The 24,387-nt window shown below is 40.1% G+C and overlaps 1 protein-coding gene across 8 annotated transcripts in view; it reads left to right on the forward strand.

Annotated features, from left to right (window-relative positions):
• MEF2D (myocyte enhancer factor 2D) overlaps positions 1-24,387 on the forward strand; it is a 118,636-nt gene that overhangs the window by 44,554 nt on the left and 49,695 nt on the right. Inside the window, exons 13-16 of one of the 8 annotated variants that reach the window (XM_074223209.1) lie at positions 12,520-12,652; positions 14,631-14,843; positions 16,129-16,256; positions 18,886-19,853. The exons of 2 other annotated variants lie outside the window; for them this stretch is intronic. The gene's annotated coding sequence lies outside the window, so the exon portion shown is untranslated. Of the gene's footprint in view, positions 1-518; positions 605-1,298; positions 7,406-12,519; positions 12,653-14,630; positions 14,844-16,128; positions 16,257-18,885; positions 19,854-24,387 lie in introns of those variants that run through there. 5 more of the 8 variants (XM_074223208.1, XM_074223210.1, XM_074223207.1 and 2 more) reach the window with 5 other exon arrangements.

Consider the following 24,387-nt stretch of genomic DNA (forward strand, 5'->3'; position numbering starts at 1 on the left):
AAGGGGAGGGAAAGAAAGGGTTGGACTTCATGATCCCTTCTTTCTCTTAATTTAGTTTTGGGCTTTTCAGTAAAAAAGAAATAATTCCTTGAATGAAAGGCCGGCTCAGGATTTTATTCCTGATTTAAGAAATCATAGTAGGTCCTCAACTACTTCATATACTTGGTATTCCCTTAATAAATGATTTCATATTCTTACCCAGCTACTTTTTAGCTCTAATGAGTGGTGGATAAGGCAGTGACTTCTTATAGGAATAAAAAAAAGAGATGGGAATATGTAACAATAGTGCCTGGCTGGAGCCAAAGTCTTAAGTAAGGATATTGAAGGCAACTAGGATGATTTTGAATTGCACAAAGAGGAGCAACTGGAGACACTGGTGGAAAGGATAAGGCTACCAGGGAAAATAGGATGGGGAGCCCCCTGTAGTGACACCTGCAGGTATTAGAAAAGAATTAGACCTCAAAGCAGCCCTATGGTGAGAGAAACATCTTACAAAATGGGCACCTTCTTTTCCATAGGGATCCCTTCTGATGGCTCTCCCAATTCATTCCTTGCATTCTAAGGAGAGCAGCAAGGTGACCTAGTCAGTCTCCAGTCTCTACAGGCAAGTTGGTATCTGTTTTGTTATATATTGATGGAGGGGCATCCAAAAGATGAGGAAAGACGAGAGAGGTCATGAAATTATGGAATTTGACATCTAGGACCTAACATACATATGAGTCTTTTTTCTTTCATCACTTTGAGGAATAAACTTCGGAATAGTATCAGTGGCTGAAAGTACCCTTAGTAATTTGGGGGGCATAATTTCCAATTACTTTTCAGTTAACAGCCCAACCTGTTTTTACTCAGTCCCTCCATCTTGCCATTTTCCCTTTCTGTCACTTTTGCCAATCTGATAGGGGGAAGTGGAACCTTAGTGTTTACATCATTAATGGTTTTAAAATATCTTTGACTACTGATATCTTGGATTTTTATCTTTTTTTTTGGTTATTTTCTAAGACAAGGGAATTAAGTGATTTGCCCAAGGTCACACAGCTAGGTAATTATTGTTAGATTTGAACTCAGGACTTCCTGACTCCAGGGCCAGTGGTCTATCCACTGTGCCACCTAACTGCCCCGGATTTTTATCTTAACTACTTATTCACATACATTCAAACAGACCAGGAGACTCCTCTACCACATCTTTGCCATTTCTGTAAAAAGAAACTTACCATTAGACAGACAAGATAGTTCAGTTTTTGGACAGATATATGAAGAATGTTTCTTTATATTAAACTAAATGGTTTTTTTTTTTTTAGGATTTTGCAAGGCAAATGGGGTTGTGGCTTGCCCAAGGCCACACAGCTAGGTAATTATTAAGTGTCTGAGACCGGATTTGAACCCAGGTTACTCCTGACTCCAAGGCCAGTGTTTTATCCACTACGCCACCTAGCCACCCCTTATTAAACTAAAATTTGACTCTCATTAACTTCCATTCATTAGTTAGCTCTCTGGTTCCAAGCAAAAATAGGTTTAATTCCTCTTCCTCATAGCAGCCTTTAAAAACTATTACATTACCCTTTAGACTTCTCTTCTCCAAGTCAAACATCTCCAGTTCTTTCAAATGATCAAATAATCCTTGTATGTCTGTGTCATCTCACCATAGTGGTTCTTCTCTTGTAGATATAGACAAGTCTGAAAATTTCCTCCCTAATAAGTGATACCCAGAGCTGAATATAGACTACAAATTTAGTCTTGAGTTTGGTATAGCACAGTGGGACTATCAATTGCAGATCTCAATCCATCCATACCTTATCATCCAGTACAATCTGCTAAATTCCTTTTAATGCAATCTAAAACCACATTAGCTTTTGTGGAGGGTACCATACCACAATTTGGACTGATGCTGAGCTCGCAACCTTTTAAACATAACTCTTATCACCCCTCTCCTGGATCTGTGTATATTAGTGGATTTGACACCTGTCTCTTATTAGATGTCATTTTATTCAATGTGGTCTATCATTTTAGTTTGTCTTGAGGATGTTTGTGGGTCATAGTTCATCTATCCTGTCTAGTGCTGTGTTATCTGAAAACTTAAGTATGTTAGATTTACCTTCAAGTAGAACAGGTCAAGGTATAAAGCCAGTGACAGAGCAGTAGAGATTTCTTGGGAGTTTGACAATGATCAGTCTAATAGTTACTTTTTTTTTTGGCTGAATCCACCTAACTTCCAAAACTCATTCAATCATATTTTTCTATCTTGCTTACAGGATGTTATAAGAGACTCTCAAATGCCTTGGTGAAATATGATATAGGAATAGGACTTGTGATTTCAGTGTTATGGGGAGCTCCTGAGTTAGGAAGTTCTCTTAATTATTTCAAGTTGGTACCTTCTTGTAAGGTATTGATGTTTGTCCTTTATTGAAAAAGGCCATGACATCAGGGTGATGCCATGACAAGCACTTCTCTCCTCCAGATCTATCTGGATCTAGTAGCCAGATATGAATCAGGATGATTGGAGATGGCCCTGGATGCTATGCCCAAGGTCACACTGCTAATGTTGTGTCTGTTGGACTCAAACTCTCATCCTCCTGACTCTGAGGTCAGTGGTTCTATCCAAGAGCCACCTAGCTGCCCCTCAGAAGGTATTATAGACTTAGAAAATAGCCTAGAGTACTGGGTGATAAGTAACTTGCCCAGAGATAAACAGCCATTATGTATCCAAGGCAGGACTGGAACACTCTACCCACCTGCTCCAATATGCTGAAATATAGTAGTAGTAGTAGTAATCAGTAATCATAACCAAGTTTATATTGCATTTTGATATTTGCAAAGGATCTCAATTGATCATTACAACAACCTCTTGAAATAGGAGCAGTTATTCTATTTTACAGATCAGGAAATGGCTGTTGAACTACATTCACACAGCTGATATTCTGAGGAAGAATTTAAACAGATCATTCCAACTCCAGGTCCATTAGTACTCTATGCATGTTTCTTCTCCGAAGTATACAGAAATCCAAGTTTACTGTTATTTACAACATTCTTCTGTGATCAGGATAGAAATTCTAACTAAAAAAGAAATGAAGTTACTTTGGCATGACCAACTCTTGATTAATCGTCAGTGCAGCATTTGTCACCATTTTTCTAAATGTTTACAAACCAACTTTTTAATAATGCTAAGAATTAGTCAAGCTCAAAAACTCAGCTTTTAAAAATCTACCTTCTGTCACTTTAAAAACTAAATCAAGCAGCAGCTAGGTGGCACAGTGGATAAAGCATCTGCCCTGGAGTCAGGAGTACCTGGGTTCAAATCTGATCTCAGACACTTAATAACTGCCTAGCTGTGTGGCCTTGGGCAAGCCACTTAACCCCATTTGCCTTGCAAAAACCTAAAAACAAAAAAAAATAGCCAACATTTGCCCAACTCCAATCCTGTGGCATCCCTTCCATTATCCTTGATTTTTTGAAGATCAATGACAGTAGCTTAACAATCACATTTGAATTTTCAGCATCCTGAACTATAGTTCATTTTGGATTCGTGACTTGTGTTTGCTGAAGTTAGGCACTGTTCTTCGCATCACATCTAGCCTCTACTACTTAATATTTTTGTTCTATACTTCCTAGCCTTGTCAAAGAAAGCAAAACCAAAGTAGAAAGGAAGTAGAATTCTGTCATCTATTATAATCTCATCTACCCTGAGTAGTGGTTTTAGCTTTATCTTCCTTTTGCCCCCAGCGTATCTTTTAAAACTCTTTTATATTATCATCAGCATTCATTACAAGGTTCAGCTCTTTTCTGGACTTTGCAAGTTAGTGGTATTATAAAATTGTGCTGATCATTTGTCTTTATCCTCAATTACCTCCCCTTTTTTCCATCTTCTAAGTACATCTTTTTAAATTTTTTCAATGATTTATCAGTGCATTTCCACTAGTCCCTTTAGATGGTTCCCCCTTTTTTCCATAGAATTTGTTTTTATCAATTTCTTTTTAAGAATATTCTCATCCCTGTCAAGCTGACTTTCTCTGTAAAATACCTATCCTTTTTCTGAATTCTTTAAAATCTTCTAAAATCTTGTTTTTATCATTAGTCTGGCTTTTTCCTCCCTATCTATGATGTCCTCTTATTTCCCTTCTCTGGTTCTAATCACTTGGGCCAAAATGAGATGAGTTCCCTTCCTCTACCTTTTGATGAATTTAGTTAAGTGCATAATTCATCAGATTTTAGAAAAAGGATCTCAACAATTCACAGATAGTTGACCCCCCCCATTACCACTCTCTTTGTGCCAGCTTTATAAGCTGCTTCTGAATTCATCACCTATTCCCTTTTTGTGTATAACTGGCATATAGTATACTCCAACCACAAGACAGCTTTTGCTTCCTCCCCCTCCCTCAAAATCTCCTAATCTCACAAGATTATATTTCAAAATAAACAACACTACTGCACTGTCCCTTCTGAATAAGAGCTGTTTCTCTTGTCATTTGTTTTCATTATGAGTGATATCACAGTGACATCACAACCCTCTTTTGAGTTGATCTCTGGGTCACTTTATTACCTATTATCGAACAGTTGTATATAGACATCTGAAGCCATGAATATTGTTGTATTGACTCTTTTTAGATATTTCCTTGAATTACTGGACTCTCTATTGCCCTTTTTAGTTCTCATACTACTACTTTTCATGTTTTTCCTTTCCATCACTAATATTCTGTTTATTTGCAAACTGGGGGAGAAACATGGGAGGGACAAAGATGTTCACCCCATACACTTTGATTTCCATAGTCCTTTAGTTCTATATTTCCACTTCCCATGTCCCTATTTCTCTATACTTTCCCCCCCCCTACTACATTTATTAAATCCTTTTGCCAACCAAATACTGAATACTCCATGCCAAAGGAAGGATAAGATTTCATAAAAGGAACATATAGCCAGTGATAAAGGGTCTTTCTATCTCCTTTTATTGACTCAGAGGCTAAAGAGGATGCAAGGTGGAGCTTCCTTAGCTGGGATTCACATTCCAAGATGAAGACAACATATATACAGAATCTAAATTGCAAATCAATGGAAGAATTCTATAGTTCTTACTGTGACAAAGTAGATACTGCTGCTGTTGTTTTTTTAAATGTCATTGCTGTTGATAAAATATCTTCTGATGCTGAACCATTTGACAGTGCCAAGGACTTTGGTGGCAAGAACTTTTCTTTCTGGATTTTGAGTAGTAGTGGCTGAAACACCCCCAGAAGCAGTTGCCAAGCTACCTTTCCAGCAATGTCCAATGGCTATGGACATTGGTTTGGAAACATTACCATTCCCAGAAAGCTTGGGTTCAATGTCCTGGGCAGTCTCCATGATCAAGGTGGTGGTGAAGATTTCACTTGTCAAACACAGGCTGCCTCCTATCTTGCTCAGGCTACACTGCTGCTTCAGGTAAGTTAACTAGGCAGCCCTGTGGAAGGCAGTCCATTAGCAGTTGGTTCGAATGGCTGGTCCTTTATCCACCACAGTTGTTTCCTTGGGTAATGGCTGTTAGTGCTGGACTAGAAGCAGGACTGATGGTCTGGGGAATGCTGTCAACTCCAAGGCTCCTGTGCCTGTCTTACTATTGGTGGCAATTGGTTAGCGGTTGTTGCTGGTGGTGATGAGGAAGGTGGGCCTGCTCTCTACAATGATTTCTCTCTTCGATGATAGTTGGTTTGGGGCTAGAAGTGGATCTGGTGGTATGTGGGGTAATGCTATTCGTAAGGTTCTTGGGTTGAGGGCCCTAAGCTGTCTCCATATGAGTCTGAGAGGAGATTCTGGTCAAAGTGATGATAATTTCAATTGCCTCCAATTTTCCCCTTAGGGGTCCTTGTTGCTTAATGTATTGACCAATGGTGACTTCAGAGGACTGAATGAAACATGCTTCCCTGCTTCTTGGCTAAGAGGTGGTGGATTATAAATGTGAAATGAATATAGTTTCAAATATGTCCAATATGTTAGTTTAGTTTTCTCAACTGTTCTTATTTAAAGGGATACTTCCACTTAGTAATAGTAGAGGAGGGTTTCATTGGGAAGTGACAGTGATATAAAGAAAGGGGGGAAAGCATTAATAAAGTATTTTTAAAGAAAAAGTAATGGAGTTTGACATCTGTCTACCATCTCTCTTCTTTTATTACTTCAATCTTCTTCAGACCCAGTCCAGCTAAGAATTGCCATGCTCTTCCAACATGCAGATTAATCTGTGCCACAGGCATAGCTACCCCTAACCCTCCTATTTACCACTAAAAACAGGAAAATTTAGTGATCTGCCAAGGGATCTAGTGACTGATCCAACCTCTGACCAAGGAGTGCTGGGATAACATCACTTATAGCCTGATATACCCAACCTTAAGGTTCCAAGCAGCCTCACCTTTTCTCACAACTCTCCAAAAATCTGAATCTCCTTTACCCCCACTCAACTCCCATTTAAAATTTCTTTTGTCGTCAATTACTCCCATATATGTATCATTAAAAATAGATCCTTATTTATCTTTCCACATTTCCTAGAGTTGTTTGGGAAAGTTATTCCTTAAAAAGTTTTTTTAATTCACTAAAACCAATTAATATATGGAAAATCTGGCACTTAATGCAGTGCTAATGCTCCACACCAGTAGATTCCCATCTCTTTATAAAGGAGAGGGGAGATATCTCTTATCTTTTTTTAGGGACCAAGCTTATAAATTTTCTATTTTGTGTTGTTTCTATTTACATTGTTGTAGTAAATATATTATTTTCCTTGCTTTGCTTTTTTTTTGAGATTTCAACTTCAAGGTCAGATGCTAGTAGGGATCCCTCCATAAGCTGTAAGAATATGAGAGACATGGTATTCTCCAGAGTTTCCCTCCCTTACATAGTGACCTGAATCTTTCTCTTCGTTTCGTCTTTGAGTCTGTTGATGCTGGTGATAATTGGGGCTGTCTGTTTGGAAGAAGGAGCCACTCAAAGGCCCTGGGTCCCCAAGGACCCAACAGTGATTATAAAATCTCAGTTTATTTGTATAAGTAGAGCAGCCCGGAAAAAAAAAAAACTGTCAATCCTGAGTTTTGAAAGTTGTTCTCTCCCCGAGTTGTCCACCTTTGAGGTTTGAGCATTCATTGTGCTACACAAGACCAATCAGAAAATAAATAGTAAGAGCCATGGAGATGGGGGTTTCTGGAATTCAACATGTGCAATTACGCCGATGTTGCTTCAGTCCTCTGCGGCACCTAGGCAGCCACCTACCTATACCACCCGTCCCAGCTGCGTGGGCAGGCATGTGGACGCGGCTACGAAGGAGCCCTCCACTGATCCTGAGGCGGCCTGCAAGCATCAGCACGGCCACGTTGCAGATCTACGCTGGTCCTGGCCTCAGAGCCGGGTCCGGGGCTTCTGACTGCGCCCGAGAGGCCCCCTTTGTCCCCACCCGCCCCTCCAGCTTTGCCCCCAGGTGGGCTGGCGCAGCCGGACCGCCGCCCCATTACAGCCTGCCCTGTTGACTTCGTCATGGACAACGCAAGCTCTAGGAAAACTGGGCCGACCATTATGGGGATCCCCCGCCAGCCCGGGCCGGGCCTCGCAGGCCTCGCAGGAGCCTTTGGTGCTGACGCGCTAAGCACGTGCTCCGCGCAGGCCCGCCCCGCGGCCACGTGAGCGGCTCCAGAGTTCCGGTTTGGGGGGGCGGCACCTGTGGAGTGGCGCCGGAGGGCGATCGCCTTCATTTGAGGCCGCGCCCAGCGGGAGGCTCTGGGCCGCACCCCGGCCCCCGGGGCTAGGAGGGGGCGTTTAGCTCGTGGCAGTGCCACGCCCTATTCGTGGGGACTGAGCCGGAAGTGACGCAGGCCTAGGAGGAAGGAAAAAGGTCAAGGCCGACGGGGAGAAATTTTTTTTTAAGCTATCACACAAGACTGTGAGTCCGTGGAGTGCCAGACCTCCGGGGGGAAAATGCCCCTCGAGAACCTCGAGAACAAAGCGCTTTTTCGGCGGGTCGCGGTCACAGCTTCCCTAGGCGGGGCCGGGCTTCCGCCAGGCGGCCGCGCGCGCGGCATCCAGGAAGCTCACGCCACGCGCTTCCGCCGCGGGCGACGCAGGGCACGCTCGCTTCACGCCATAGGCTTCTCCGGGAGGGGGCGGGGCTGGCCCACCAACCCGAGCCTGGCCGGGGCGCATGCGTGCTCGCAAGTCCTCGCGGCCACCGTCGCTCTGAGTGCGCCCCCGCCCCACCTGGCGTGCTCCCGAGTCGCATTGTCATCCGGGTGACAGCGGGGCGTGAAGGCCGGGGGCGGGGAGGGGGCGCTCCCCACGCGTGGCGCCCCGTGTCCCGGCTCCGCACCTTTGCGCCTCGGGAGAGTTCCTTCCGAATATGGCGCCAGGGACCTTCGCTTCTTCCTCGAAGCTCGCTCGGGGCGACGGGGGCGGTTTCTAGGCAGAAATATCACATAGACACACACACGGGCACACACGTGAGACCAAGACAGAAATCAAGCTCCTTCAAGGCAAGAACTCCATTTCTGCCCTCCACCCGCCAGAGGTTTCTTAATTTGTTGCCATGGAACATGGTTTAGGAAAACAGAACTTTTCCAGATGTGGTTGCCGCATCCTTCCTTTTAATCGCACCTCATCGGAGAATGGAGACTGGCCAGAGCAAAGCCCTGGCGGAGTGACAGACCTTGAGAGTCGGGAGGAACCACAAGTGACGTCCAGCTCACCCTCAACCCAAGTAGCGATCCTCTTCCTTCCCCAGGAGAGCAGTTCTCAGACCTTTTCCTTCTTTTTATTTTTAATTATCATTAGCTTAACCGTTATCAGCAAACATTTCAATAGATAAAGAACAAAAATGAGTTTATGGGGCTGCTAGGTGGCTCAATGGATAGAGCACCGGCCCTGGAGTCAGGAGGACCTGAGTTCAAATCCACCCCAGACACTTAATAATTACCCAGCCGTGTGGCCTTGGGCAAGCCACTTGACCCCATTGCTTTGCAAAAAAAAAAAAATAACCCAAAATGAGTTCGTATATTAAATTGTGGGCTTCTAATATGTAGTTGGGTTTTTTTTAGGTTTTTGCAAGGCAGATTTGAACTCAGGTCCTCCTGACTCCAGGGCCGGTGCTCTATCCATTGTGCCACCTACCCATCCCTGTAATTTGTTTTTAATGTGTATATTAATTTAATGATTATGTTATATGTATATTAAAAACAATATTAAAATTAGCAAAAAAAAGTAACAACATTGCCTTTATGAATTTTCTGTTTTCTTCTGTATACTTTGTTTTTTTTTAAGTTTGGGGTTTTTTTTGCAAGGCAAATGGGGCTAAGTGACTCACCCAAGGCCACACGGTTAGGTAATTACTAAGTGTCTGAGGTCAGATTTGAAGTCAAGTACTCCTGACTTCAGGGCCAGTACTCCATCCACTGCCACCTAGCCACCCCCTTTGTATATTTAAATGTTTTTTGTTAATGCTTTTTTCTTCTATCACCAACCACAAATTCTTCTTCCCAGATAAGTGCCCCCCCCAACATGTATAAATAAGCAAAGCAAAGTAACATTTTGGCTACATCTGAAGAAATGTCTCATAATTCTAGTTATGATCTCTATGTGGCAAGAAGGAAGATGTATGCTTCATTACTGATTTTTTAAAATCACTCTTGGTTACTTTTTGGATGAAAGTTCTGAAGTCTTTTAAATTTATTATCTTAAATGTATAATCTTAAATGTATTATCTTAAATGTATAAATTATTCCAAATTGTTTTTTTGGTTCTGGTCATTGAACTCAGAATTAGTTCATGTAAGTCTTTCCAAGTTTCTTTGAATCTATCATATTTATCATCTCTTATGGCACATTCATATATTCCATTACATTCATATACCATCATTTGAGTGCTTCTAGGTGACATAACTAATAAGAGAGCAGATCAAAAGCCTTCTCCAGACTTCTTGAATGCTCAACCTTCCAAAAAAGAGGTGAGGAGGAATTCTGTACCAGATTTAGGGTAATTATAGCTGGATCCCCTGGACAAAATTAGGTAAAGTATTTATCAAGTTCTTAAAATGTGCCAGACACTGTGATAAGTGCTGGGGATACAATACGAGCAAGCAAGATAGTCCTAGCCCCAAGTAGCTTACATTCCAGAAGAGGGAAGAAAATATATAAAGGGAAGCTGGAACATAGGAGATACAGTCTAAGTTTAGAACTAGTGACCCAGAAGTTGGATGGGCATTTGGTTCTGGACAAGATATGAGAGAAAACTCACCTGTTAGAACCCAGGGTAGTTTCAGGGTAGAGAAGTGTGAATATCAACATAACAGAATTCTTATGAATTAAAATTGACTTCTGATCTTTAAAAGTACTCAGCACCCTTCTCCCACTAGGCTCCACATTACTGGGTTAATGATATGAATTGACTCAAAGGTTTGTGCCTGGGTCCATTGTGTGATACCTCCCTGTTTCAGAGACTTGACTAATACATCTCCAAAGTCTCTGCCATGCTGAAAAAAATGGTAGACACTGATTCTGCCTAGCCACAGTTAGACTGGGTTTAAAACTTGCTACCTTCTAAGAACATGACCTAGAGTAGGAACACTTAAGGTTGCAGACACTCTGCCAGCAACATCTATGCACTCTCTATTTTGGGGGCCAGGGGTGAGCATATCCTGATTCAGCCAAACCACAAGAAGAGAAAGATGAGAATCAAGGGATTAACTAAATTATTAGAGACCTCACTGAACCTGAAGGAAAGGAGACTGAAACATAGCTGGGACTAGATCTGTCTTCTCAGAGGGTACTCATGGCAGGAACTCATTTTAATGAATTCTATATCCCCAAAATTGCAAAGAATCTGCTTTGCCCAGGGGATATACCCATCAGCAAAAGGAGATGAGTTAGAAAGTGAAAGACATAAATGTACTTTTAAAAAAATTAAACATTAAAAACTTCAAAGGAAAAGCAATCCTCTATAAAAAAAATTCAGAGCACAAAGATCAATAAAGTGGATCCTATAATTTAGAAGGAATATTAAGTACTAAGTTCCTTTCCCCCTCAAAAAAAAATTACAATGCTCTCAGAAAGATAATACGAAATAAAAGTAAATGAATCCTTGATGAAATACAGAAATCCATGCACTCCTAAGGGATCAGAGAACAATGTGGAACTTGTAGAATGATACAAAAGGGAAATGAAATCCATCAAAGAAATTAGGAATAAATATGTCAGATTTAGAATTCTGAATCCAGAATTGAAAAGAGTTCAATTAGGAAATTAGAAAAAATGAATCTATGGTAGAAGTGAAAGATTTATATATCATTTGAAACTCAAAAATACTGATATGGAGGAAAATTCATCAGAAAAGAAGCAAAAAAGCATTTCTCACAATTTGTTCATCCATTATCAAACTTATGAGAACCTACAAAAAATACGGTATTATACAATTTTGTATATGTACATCTTTTCCCTATGTCTTTAATTTCCTTAAGGTATATTAGGCTATTAATGATATTGTAGGGTCAAATGGTACATACAGTTTAGTGATTTGGTGAACTATAATTCCAAATCGCTTTCCAGAATGGCTAAACCAATTTTTGGACCTTTCCTAGAGATGAGGAAATTGGTCCTAGGGGAGGAGGAAAAGGAAGAAGAGGAAGTGGAGGAATTAGGAGAAAGAAGTATAATTGAAAAGGAAGGAAGGACTTCCAAAAAAAGGTAGGAAAATATAGGTAGGAAGGTGGGGAAGAGATGGGCATGTTTTTAGGCAATGAGGAGGCAGACAATGGATAAAAAGAGTGGTGATTGAAGAAAGTATGCATAATATGCCCTTGTTATTGAGGACTTCAGTATTCCAAACATATATTGATGTCTCTTAAAAAACCAGGTATTCCTGGGGACAATAGGTCCCGCAACTATTGTACAGGGAGGAGACAAGGCCACCTATTTGCACCATTACACAGGCTTCCTGTCATGACCCATGCTTTTACTCAGTTGCATACAGGGAGGACCAAAGCCTTGATCATACAAGCATTACATTGTGGATTTAACTGTAATCTATTTCATCCCTCCCTGGGCCTCACCACTCCATAAACCTATTTTCTCTCCTCCCTATAACCTCCATCTACTCCATCTGTCCCAATTTCCCTAGTTACTCTTTCTCTAGACTTACTTTCTCTTTTAAATATGGATTCTATATGAAATAGTTCAATTTTAGCCTGTTTTCTACCCTTCAATAGCCTCCCCCAATCCTTGAATCCTATTCCTTTCCTTCCCTGGGCTCCATACTCTCTTGTTCTCTCTTCTCCCTCCTGCTGAAAACAAACTCAAAAATCAAAAACTGTTCAAAAACTGAGTGATTAAGTTGAAACCAAAAAAAAATTTAGATCTCTTGACTTCTGATTCATCACTCTTTCCATTGCCCACATTGTTCACTTGGTCTTTTTAAAAGGAAAACTATAAAGATAAAAGAAAAAAAGAAAAAAATTGACATCCAACCATAGCACCCTGTGGCCACAAGAGGGAGTATTGTTGTCACAGTAGCAGCATTTGTTCTTTGAATTCATAGGACTGTGAAAAGAACTACAGGGAAAAATCGTCTGATGATCTCATTTTACAGAGAGGGAACTGAGTCCCAGAGAGGCAGCTTATCGAAGGTCACATAACTGATCTGCAAACCTTAGAGCCACAAGCACTTCAGGGTAAGGATCCACTATTTTAAACTACCACTTCCATGCAAAATCCCTTCTAAAATTAGAATCTGGAAGTGTAATCTACACTTAGAGATTATCTCTTACAAATTTCATTTTATACATTAGGAAATTATGTCCTATATGAATAAATTGGCATTTATATAGGCCTAATATATTTTTTGTTATTTTTTTTTTTTTTGCAAGGCAAATGGGCTTAAGTGGCTTGCCCAAGGCCACACAGCTAGGTAATTATTAAGTGTCTGAGACCGGATTTGAACCCAGGTACTCCTGACTCCAGGGCCGGTGCTCTATCCACTGCACCACTCAGCCACCCCCTAATATCATTTTCAAAGCACTTTTATACATGCTATCTATTTACACATGGTATCCCTCATAATAACCCATTTCAGGTAGATAGAGCAAGTATTTTTTATGGAAGGAAGGATTTTCCTACTATTCCATAAGTCCTCTTTTTTTTTTTTAGGTTTTTGCAAGGCAAACGGGGTTAAATAGCTTGTCCAAGGCCACACAGCTAAATAATTATTAAGTGTCTGAGACCAGATTTGAACCCAGGTACTCCTGACTCCAGGGCCGGTGCTCTATCCACTACACCACCTAGCCGCCCAAGCAAATATTTTTTAATCCCTTTATGGAAGTCAACTGACTTGCCCAAGGTCACAGAATGAGTAAGTGTTAGAATTAGAATTAGAACCCAGTGATACATTTTATTTTTAATATTTTATTGATCCTTTTTTTTTATATGTACTATTATTTCTTCTCAGTGAACTTTTATTTGTAATAGAAAAACATTAAGTAAAACCATGTCTAGTGTCATATCCATAGTCCTTCACTTCTCTAAGGAAAGGAAAAGAGTCCAAAGTCATTTAACTCTGAAACTACTAATCTCCTCACTATACTTCTCCTATGAGACTCTCATGTTTCAATAGGACTTCTTAGCCTTCAGAGAAGAAGATGATAGTATGGGCAAAAAAAATATAAATAGATTTAAAATTAAAGTAAATCATTAGAAACAGAACTACACCAAGGGAAATTAGGGTGTTTAGGGGTATATCCCAAACTTATAAGGTGCCATTATAGAGGAGAGTGTAGCCTTTGCCAATACTTCTGTTAGAATTTGATTCTTGGCCTAAATGACATACTCTAAATCTGTGCCTTTTATCATATTTATAACAATAATAGAGTCTATCACTTTTTTAACCTTTCCTAGGGCTGTAAATTTCTTATTGGGAATCAGGTGGCATGGAAGAAAGGCCATGGAAGTTGAAGGAAAATGACTAAAGTTCAAATCCTGACTCACACTATCTGAACAAAACATTTTACTTCTGAGCTGTTACATCATTTTTAATATGGGACTAAGGTAGGGAATGTGCTAGAACTAGCTCGAACTAGGTCAGAAATGATTGTTAAAACTTCAGTGGTGGGGCGGCTAGGTGGGGCAGTGGATAGAGCACTGTTCTTGGAGTCAGGAGTACCTGAGTTCAAATCTAGCCTCAGATACTTAATAATTACCTAGCTGTGTGGCCTTGGGCAAGCCACTTAACCCCATTGCCTTACAAAATCTAAAACAAAACAAAACAAACAAAACAAACAAAAACAAAAAACAAAAAAACTTCAGTGGTCTACCTTAGAAATCATTAACTGGTATAAGTCAGGTCTTGGTTTACTGTTTTATTGTAGAGACTTAAAAAGATGTAGAAAATGTTAATAATGAGATCAAACTTAAAAATTCTTCAGTGTACATTTTTCCTGAGGAGAACCAGTTATGGAACATTTACCAACACACTGCTAAATGATTCTAGCTTTATACCATGTCATAGGCTATTATGAAAAAAGGCCTGTGTAAATAGTAGAGTCACCAGAGTTGCTATTATCACTAGGAGTGTCTAACTCCAGTCCACTTTTCTGTTGTTTTCTTTTTATCTTGTTATCTTGTTTTTATATTTCTTTTTCTTGTTCTTTTTTACAGTGAAGATAAAGTTATTTGCCTTCATGGGATCACTCTTTAGTGATCTGAAGACTGAAAATACATTTTCCCTCTCCCCTCAGGGAGAACCCTTAATCTGTTTGACAGGGGATCATACAAAAGTTAGTCTTTGGTTCTACTTTCAAAGGGTGGCTTTCAAATGAAGTCAGATCAATTAGAATTAGACTGACATGGAATTCTGGAAGGAGAGAAGGGGTAAGGAAAAAAGCAACATATTATGTATTCACACATATGTATACACACATGTATATATATACACATGTGTGTGTGCCAGACACTGAAGTCCTTTCTCAAACTAAACTGCCAGCATTCCAACATTACTACAGAGAGTGCAACTATGATGGGCTGGACACATTATAATGCCAAAAAAACTATTTTGTGGAGAACTCATATAGGGCTAGCATTCACAGGGGGGTCAGAAGAAGCAATACCAAGACACTCTGAAGCTCTTGTTGATGAATGAATTAACTGTACAGGGGTGGCTAGGTGGTGCAGTGGATAGAGCACCGGCCCTGGAGTCAGGAGTACCTGAGTTCAAATCTGACCTCAGGCACTTAATTACCTGGCTGTGTGGCTTTGACCAAGCCACTTAACCCCATTTGCCTTGCAAATAATAAATATAAAAAAAAAGAACAATTGACTGTACAGCATGAGAGACACTGACACAGGACTGCCCAGCATGATATGCCCTCGTTAGTGAGGGTGCTACACTCTATAAGTAAGGCAGAATCGAAGCAGCTCAAAGGAAATGTGATGAACATAAGTTTAGAGCACCCACCCCAGGTGTTCACATGGACTATTTGTGGCCAACCTGTGTGGTAGAGCATTTGAGCCCATATTGGTCTGATCAGCCACAGTAGGATACACTGTAATTTGTCTCAAACATAGTGATGTCATTTTAGTCTTCTTTGATAATGAAGAACAAGAACCAACCAAATATATACTTGAAAGCATTGGTGCATGAAATCAAGGGACTTGAGATTTGACTGAAGAAAACTGTGAATGTATGTACAGGGAACTCACTAACCAACTAAGTTTTCAAAAAAGAAACTTAAAGAAGTTGGAAGTAAGTTCAAGGAACAGAGGACAAACATAAGAGAGTGGCACAGTTCTATAAAAATGGTGTTAGGAATGCTAATGCTCACAAAGTAAAGACTGATAGATTGCTTTCTGTGGGGGTGGGGTTGGGGAGGGAAGTAAGATTGGGGGAAAATTGTAAAACTCAAATAATATCTTTAATAAAAAAATTTTTTAAAAAGAATGCTAATGCTCAGGAAAAGGCAAAGCTAGTGACAGAAGCTAAGGACAAGAAAAAGTTTTGAATTATTTTGGGGTTTTTTTTAAAGCTATATTGGGAGAAAAGGGAGAATCAAAGAAGAAATGGGACTTTTGCTTGGAATGGATGGATTGTTGATAACTAACCTTAGAAAGGAAGTAGAGCTGTTCCAATCTTCTTTTGTTTTTATTTTCTCTACAAAAGAGAATGACCTTTGAAAATAACCATCAGGGGAGCTGATACTAAAAAAGAAATAAGAATAAGCACCTAGCAGTTCTTGATGAAGACAAGTCACCTGTACCAAATGAACTCATCCATGAGTCCTGGAATGGGTAAGATGTGTCAAGGAATATTTAAAAGGTCTGGGAAAATGGGAGAGGTGCCACAATATGGCATCTGGTGGAGTATGTTATATTCCATACCCATAGTCTAAGGATGGAGTCCATGCCTTTTAACTCTGAACCTAGTACTCTTTCCAATATTACACTTACTGCCTCTTAGTCTATGAGACTCTGTCTTCTGTTTAAAGTATGACTTTTTTTTTTTTAGGTTTTTGCAAGGCAAATAGAGTTAAGTGGCTTGCCCAAGGCCACACAGCTAGGTAATTATTAAGTGTCTGAGGCTGGATTTGAACCCAGGTACTCTTGACTCCAGGGCCGGTGCTTTATCCACTATGCCACCTAGCCGCCCCTAAAGTATGACTTCTTAGCCCCCCAGAAAAGAAGGTGGTATAGGCAAAAAATATAGAGAAGAGCAAATACTATAAAGTCAGCAAATTCCAGACCAAAGAGTTGGGGCTTCAATTCCTGGGAAAATTCTAGAACTGACTATTAAAAAGATGTTTCGGGGTGGCTAGGTGGCGCAGTGGATAGAGCACCGGCCCTCTGGAGTCAGGAGTCCCTGGGTTCAAATCTGCCCTCAGACACTTAATAATGACCTAGCTGTGTGACCTTGGGCAAGCCACTTAACCCCATTGCCTTGCAAAAACTAAAAAAAGAAAAAGAAAAAAAAAGATGTTTGGAAAAGATCTAGAGAGGGAAGCAGTATGACTTCTTCAAGAATAGGTCATATCAGATTAACCTCCTTTCTTTTTTTGACAGTAACTTACTAAGTAGTAGATGAGGGAAATTTCTTTAGATATAACTTAACTGGATTTTATCAGAACTTTCGATAAAGTTTCTCCTATTGATCTTGTAGAGAAGATGGAGAGATATGAATTAGGTGATAATATAATCAGATAGGGTCTGAACTGGTTGGATAGTCTGACTCAAAGAATAGTTATAATAATTCAGTATTAAAAATCTCCAGGGAACTACCTCGAGGATCAGTGCTTGGAATTGTGTTATTTAACTTTTTTTTAATCAATGATTTGGATAAGGGCATAGATAAAAATGCAGATGGCACAAAGCCAGCAGGCATAGTACGCAGTGGATGACAGAGCAAGAATCCAAAATCTTGACAGGCAAGAGCAATAGGCTAACATATAATACAATGAAATTAAATAGGGATAAATGTAAAGTAGCAATATTTGGCTATGCGAATTGGACTATTAGGAAAGCTGTAATATCTATGCTTTTAAATTGTGATACTGGAAAAGATTTTGAGAGTCCCTTGAGAGCAAACTAGTCAATACTTAAAGAAATTAATTCAGGCTATTCACTGGAAGCTCAAATACTGAAGCTGGAGCTTTAAATACTTTGTCCACATAATGAGAAGGTAGGATTCACTAGAAAAGACCCCATGTTGGGAAAGACTGAAGGCAGAAAGAAAAGGGCACAGTAGAGGATGAGATAGATTTGTTGTTGTTTTTCAATAATTTCTGACTCTTCATGACTCCATTTAAGGTTTTCTTAGAAAAGGTATGGAGTGGCTTGCCGTTTCCTTTTCCAGTTCATTTTACAGCTAAGAAAACTGAGACAAACAGGGTTAAGTGACTTGCCCAGGTTTGGTCAGCTATTATGTTCTGAGATCACATCTGAACTCAGGTCTTCTTGACTCCAGGCTGATGCTCTATTCACTGTACCACTTAGCTGCCCCAGATGGAAAGAGACTGTTATGAAAACAACTAATGTGAACTTAGTGGAGGATAGAAGAGCTTAGTGCACTGAGATCCCTGGGATCACAAAGTGTTAGACATGACTGAACAACTGAACAGTAAATTGTAAAGTCTTGCATTTAGATACAAAAAAAAAAAATCAACTTCAGAAGTATAAGATAAGATTTGGATAGACAATAGTTCTGAAAAATATCTGATGTGTGAGCTCAGTATGATTCAGCAGTATGATGAAGCAGCCAAAAAAAATGATATAATCTGGGATATGGCTTCAAGGAAGAGGGAGCTGATGCTCTCACTATTCTCCATCTGGTGCACTAACATTTTAAAAAGATCTTGATAAATTGAAGAATGTCCATAAGTAGGTAACCATTATAGTGATGAGACAGAGACCAAGATGGATGAGGATTAATTGAAAGAAGTCAATCACCTCAGTTCCTGGCATATAGTAGGTGCTTAATAAATGTTTATTGATTGACTGAAGATTCAAAGGGAACATTTTAGACTGTTGTCAAGTGTTTGAAGGGCAGAATGTGGGAGAGGGATCGGATTTGTTCTATTTAATCCCAGAAGACATAACCAGGAGCAATAGATAGAAGATGACAAATTCAAGCCTAATATCTAGAAAACCTTTTTTTCCCCTAACAATTACAGATATCCAAAAGAGGAATCAGCTGCCTTGAGAGGGGTTGGTTTTCCCCTCCTTAGAGTTCTTCAAGTAGAGGCTAGATAACCATTTATCAAGTCTGTTATGGTATAGTGAGGGATTCCTGTTGTGTAAAAGTTGTGTTCTAAGACTAATTCTATCTCCCAAATTCTGTGATTCTGTGATTTTTGTGAGAAGAAATACAATTCTCCTCCCGGGCTTTGAAGATTCTGGGCTGCACATACATAGTCTGTCTCTTTAGGACAGGTGAACAATTGTCTTGGGACACAAGGGGGCAGTCCAGAGCTACAGACTGTAAGGCCTAAGAAGCTGGCTCCCTGAAGACTAGACCCCTTCCTTCATCCATCCATCTCCATGTCTTTGGGAAAGAACTCCCAGACTGACGGTAATCCATTCCAGACCGAGAATATTGCCAGAGGGAAGATAAAAAATAGTGAAATCTCCAAGTTGGAGGGGACCTCAGAGGCCAGCTAGATCAACCCATGCCTAGAAAGGAATTTTGTCTGTGACATTACAACAAGCTATCATTCAGATACTGATAAAAGATTCTTCCAACCCCTAATCACCACCAGTAATAGGGAACTCACTACCTTGGGAGACAACTTCTTCCATTTTGGAGGCAGCTCTGATTGTGGGAAAAGTTTTATTTACATTGAGCAAAAATCTGCCTCTCTGCAACTTTCTTATAGCAGGCAGGATAAAGATTAGATTTTCAAAAAAGCTGGGCTAAATCCACTTTAGCTAGACTTCAAGAATTTGGGTGAAAACTATAGGGATAGAAGGAATTGTCATCTCCTATCTCAAGACCAAGTTCTTCCTGCCTCTCCCAACCTCCCATATCTTCTCTTTTCAGCAATGCATAGATGGGGGGGGGGGGTGTGACTCAACCCTAGGTAGTTAAGTTAATTGCAATTAGTTGTAATCATGTCACCAATATCTGTTACCTTCATGCTAATAGAGTGGGAACCCTAATTTCCTCCCTTCCAATGAAGGAGGATAGAGGTGGAGGAATGTCACTTATTCCTTGTTAAACCATATGACTCCAGGTAAGGCCTTATAATTTTAATATAATAATAATCCAGACCTGAAAGAGAGGTTTTGTTTGGGTAAAATGAGAAAACCATCCTGAACCTTAGGTCTAAGGGTGACACACATATTAATAGGGTCATAGGATTTTAGAATTAGAAGAGACTTTTGAGGTAATTTTTCAGTCTTTTTTTAAAAATTATTTTTATTTTTTATTTTATTTTATTTTTATTTATTTTATTTTATTTTTATTAATATCTGTTTTTATATCACTATAATTTCTCAACATCCCTTTTCCCTCCCAAAAAAACCACTCTATATATCAAGAAATATATATATCAATTGATATATCAATATATCAAAATAGTCTAAAATACCTGTAGTGTGCCAGCCACACTTTTGAGCCTCCTACCTCTGCAACAGGTGGTGAATGTATTTGTGGTTTTGCATAGTTTTTTTGTTCTTTCTGTTTACATTATTATAAGTATTGTGTAGGTTGTTTTCTTGCTTTTGCTCACTTCACAGCAATTTATATCAATAGTCCCATATTTCTCTCTATTTATCACATTCATTTCTTACAGCACAGTAATATCCCATTACATTCCTGTACTACAACATATTTAGCCTTCCTTCAATTTATGATTATCCACTTCGTTTCCACTTTGAGATCATTTAATCCAACCTTTTTATTTTATAGATGAGGAAATTTAGACCAGAAAGTTTAAACAACTTGCCCAAGATCATCCATGAGTAAATAAAAGAGCTTGAATTAAAGCCTAGGTCCACTATTCTGAAGAATCTACCCAGTTTCTACTTTACCTGTCCCAGTATTCTACTCTTCTTCCTACTAGGAGGCAGCATCCTCTAAATCTTGGGCTCTTTTCTGTAAGCCATGCTGCTTCTTACAAAATCATTTCCAAACAATTCAAAAGAGTAAAGGACAAACTCAGGGCTCATGTGCAAAGGGAGCTTTCCGACAAGATTTAGGTGTGGTTAATCAGGTCAGGGGAATTTAGCTAGGTTTTAAAAGAGAAATAGATGGGCTTGGAGCCCACAATGAAGAAGACAGTCAGCTTTAAAAAATGGTGTCTTATTGTACCTACCAACTAAGGCTCCTTGTGCCGGTACTATCCCTTTCTCGTAATACAGTGTCTTACATATGACAGGCACTGAATAAACATTTGTTGAAACTAGTACATAGCATGTTTGTAGACATGTATAACAAACATAGAACTTTAGAACTAGAGGAGTATGGCATCTACATGAATACCTCCAAGGTTGAAAGGGCTCACTCCCTTAAAGGGCAGTACTATAACCCAGTATAGTATCAGACAACTTCAGTTCATAAAATTTAGAAGTGAAAGTTAACTTTGAGTTAGGCTGATCCAACATTCATTCTATATGTGTAAAGTGAGGCCCACAGAAGGGAAGGGACACATTCAAGGGCTTGCAGGAAGCAAGTTGTTTTCAAGCCTGTCAGCCTTCTCTGTGACTTCCACTTCATGAGAGGCAGGTCCTCACTGTGCCTTCTGGAGCAATACAGAATGACTTGAACCCTTCTTTTCTTTTATAATGTTTCATAAACTCGAAGGCACTTTGTGTGTGGCCTCTGAGTCTTTTTTTTCCATCAGGCTAAAAACATCCCTAGCTTCTCCAGCTCCTCCTGTGAGAAAGGTTGAGATATCTGCTCACCATACTGATTGACTCCTTACTCTCAATGCTTTTCAGTTTGTCAATTTTCCTCCTGGAGAAGGGAAAGGAAACAAACACTTATTCAATGCTTCCTAGGTGCCCTCAAGGGACCTTGGGCAGCATGATGGTGTCAGAGTGCTCAGAGTTCCAGACCTGGAGTCAAGAAGACTTCTCTACCTGAGTTCAGATCTGATATCTGAGTGACCTGGGCAAGTCATTTCACCCTATTTGCCTGTTTCCCCAATTACAATATGAGCTGGAGGAGGAAATGGCAAACAGCTCCAGTATCTTCATTCCCCCTGCCAAAAAAAAAAACCAACTACATACAAACATATCCCAAAAAACCCAAAGTGGGTCTGGAAGAGTTGGACCGGACTGAAAATGACAACAACAACATATTATCTCTTTGAATCATAAAGGATAATGTTAAAAACTGAACATAATATAGCAGATATGGCCTGAGCCAGCAGAGAATATAATTTAACCTCTTTGGGCCTTATCTTCTTTTCTAAGTGTTTAGATGATCTCTATTCCAACTTTATTTTATTTTTATTTTTTTAGGTTTTTGTAAGGCAAATGGGGTTAAGTGGCTTGCCCAAGGTCACACAGCTAGGTAATTATTAAGTGTCTGAGACCGGATTTGAACCCAGGTACTCCTGACTCCAAGGCCGGTGCTTTATCCACTGCCACCTAGCTGCCCCATTCCAACTTTAAATAAATACTGTGATCCTTTGGTATGTCACCTCTCCTGATCTGGATACCACCCTTTTACAATATCCAATTTGAGACTGAAAAATGTTTTGAACAACTTTACCAAAGTGATGCTTCACATTAAATTTGAACTCAATTCAAAGCCTTGGGTCCTTTTTTTAGGAAACATTATTGTTGAGTTGAATCTCCCTCATTCTTTCTTATTCACGTTGCTTTTGGGGAGCCCAAATACAAGATTTCATACTTATTACTAATAGATTTCATCTTCTCATTTAGAATCCAGGAAAAGAAACTCAATTTTTCAATGTTATTCCTTCATAGTATGAGTCTGGAGATTTAGATATTGGTCCAACTCTGAAACTAATTCACTTTTATCACCATGGAGGGCCTCAGTTTTCCCCTCTGCAAAATAAAGGAACTGAAGAGTTCTCTAAGGTCTTTTACATATATATTCTGTGATTCTATATATTATTGTCTTGTTCTTTTTTTCCTAATATGTCATTAATGAATCTAATGAAGTCAGATTTGTGACTTTGTCAGTGTGAGCTTCCAGTGTGGAAACTCCATCTATTAAAGAACTAAGGTAAATGATTTCTTCATGGTCTCATAACCAATCAGAAACAGGACTTGAACCCAGATTTTTCTGGTTCCAAACTTTACCTCCTGTCCCCAGTCCTGTGTGGACCCATAGAACAAAGGACCTCAGATAGGAACCAAAATCATAGACCTCAAGTATGGTGCCCATTTGGAGATGAAGAACTTGGATTTCAATCCCAACTCTGCTACCTACAACCTGGGATGACCTGGAATATAATTTAATCTCTTTGGGCCTTATCTTCTTTTCTAAAATGAAGTGTTCAGATGATCTCTATTCCAACTTTAAATAAATACTATCTGTGGTATCAGTGTAGATATACATCTTGCTTTCTTTATAAATCCTGTACAATTCTCTATTCATACTCACAACTCTTTCTATTAATGGAGAGGTAGAAGTTAGACTTCAGAAAGAAATTCCCCACACTTAGGACTGGGAAACCCTGGAAAAGTTTTGGGAATAAGGCAGAAAGGGTCAAGAAGAGGACTAGGGGAAAGGGAGCCCCAGAGCAGAGGCAGGGGAATGGCAGAATCATGCCTCATCTCATAAACAGTTCTGCCCTTTGCCTCGGCAGGGGACTGAGCCCTAGAGACCCCCAAAGCCCTTTGGTCTGCCCCTCTCCCCATTCCCATCATCTCTGCTCTGGAGAAGAATGTGGGTCAGGGGCATAAGTGACCTTTCACACCTCCAACTAGCTAAGTGTGTTTTCTCCCTTTCTGTCCAGCCCCCAGCAGGAGGGAGGGGGAAATGGGTAGGGCCTTGTCGAACTTTCTCCCTGACAATACCCCAGAGGAGCTGAAGTGGAGGGAGTAAAGGATCTATTTATTTTGGCTCGGGAGGGACAATGTAAGCAGATGGTCTTTGATGGGATTAGCGGCGTAATCTCTAAGACTCTGGTAAATTGAAAATGATCCATTATATTCCAGGAACCTTTGGACGCTTCAGCTCCTGAGGAAGGAGGGGCAGGGCTGGAGGGGGGGCACCTTGTTATAAAAGACCCCCCTCTGGGACAGGCCAAATCCAACTTGGAGAATTTGGGAGGAGGTTCGTTAGCTGAGTGATGCTGGCCCCTCTCCCCAGGAGAATGAAAAAGTAAAAATGCTCTCCCCTGTACCCCCTGACCCCCTCCTCCCCCATACTCTCACAAACATCCTGCTCCATGTATATCATCAAAGTCATCCCTCTGCCTCCACACAAGGACTATCCCTTTCCACCTATCCTATTCACTTTCTTCCTGAGAAAAGGAAGTGGGATATCCCTAATGCTTTCATTTTCCTGGGACTGGAACATCTTTACAATCCTCCCCTTTTTCTCCCTCCCCATTTCTCCTCCCCAACCATCCCACCTACCCCCAAATGTTCTTGGAGTCTAAGCCTCATTTCTCCTGAGACAATTTCAACCCATTTTTTTTCTCACTTTGAGGAGATAGAACTCAATAGGACCTATCCCAGAGGAAAGGAATTCTCTAGAAATTTGACATCCAGATGGGAAAGGGGGCTATTAAAGAGGTAGGTAAGGGTGACAGTGTATTTGTAGAAGCAGGGAGAAAAGAGAGAGACCCTAAGATGCCAGTGAACCTTTTAGATCCGAATTTTACAAGCCTGGGATATTCTCATTTCCTTATGCCTCAGAGGTACTTAGACTGGAAAAATCAAGACTTTGGAATTATGGCAATCTTTTCACAATAATATGCTCTAACCTAAAAATAAATATGATGTA

Source organism: Macrotis lagotis, chromosome 2, assembly GCF_037893015.1.
Source record: "Macrotis lagotis isolate mMagLag1 chromosome 2, bilby.v1.9.chrom.fasta, whole genome shotgun sequence".
In the NCBI taxonomy this organism is placed as follows: Eukaryota; Metazoa; Chordata; class Mammalia; order Peramelemorphia; family Peramelidae; genus Macrotis; species Macrotis lagotis.